This window comes from Asparagus officinalis, chromosome 10 (genome assembly GCF_001876935.1).
Source record: "Asparagus officinalis chromosome 10, Aspof.V1, whole genome shotgun sequence".
Taxonomy (NCBI): Eukaryota; Viridiplantae; Streptophyta; class Magnoliopsida; order Asparagales; family Asparagaceae; genus Asparagus; species Asparagus officinalis.
The window spans coordinates 27,517,892-27,518,258 of record NC_033803.1 but is presented as its reverse complement, the minus strand read 5'-3'; positions in this window follow the sequence as shown (position 1 = coordinate 27,518,258).

Below are 367 nucleotides of genomic sequence, written 5' to 3'. Positions count from 1 at the left end.
GAGAAGAAGCTAGACGCGTTTTTTTATTTTCCGCATGAAGAGAAGCAAGGCCCACGAACCGCAACAGCTCCTATAAATAACAACTTGATTTCTTCTCCTAGGGTTTCGTGCAATTAAGGGTGTGCAGGAGAGAAAAAGTCGGCTACTTACTTTGTGACGCCCCTAGGTTCACACAAGGCTGCAGTCCGAGGTGAAACCAGGAATGTCAAACCTGCCATGCACCACACCGTGCCATAACATGTTTCACCATCACAATCATTATCTCTCTAGTGGAGTCAACAACAGATGTAGGTACAAGGCAAGTAAAAGGTTTTATAGCAGAAACTTGGTACAATGATAGAACATCAATTTAACACATCTCATCAAC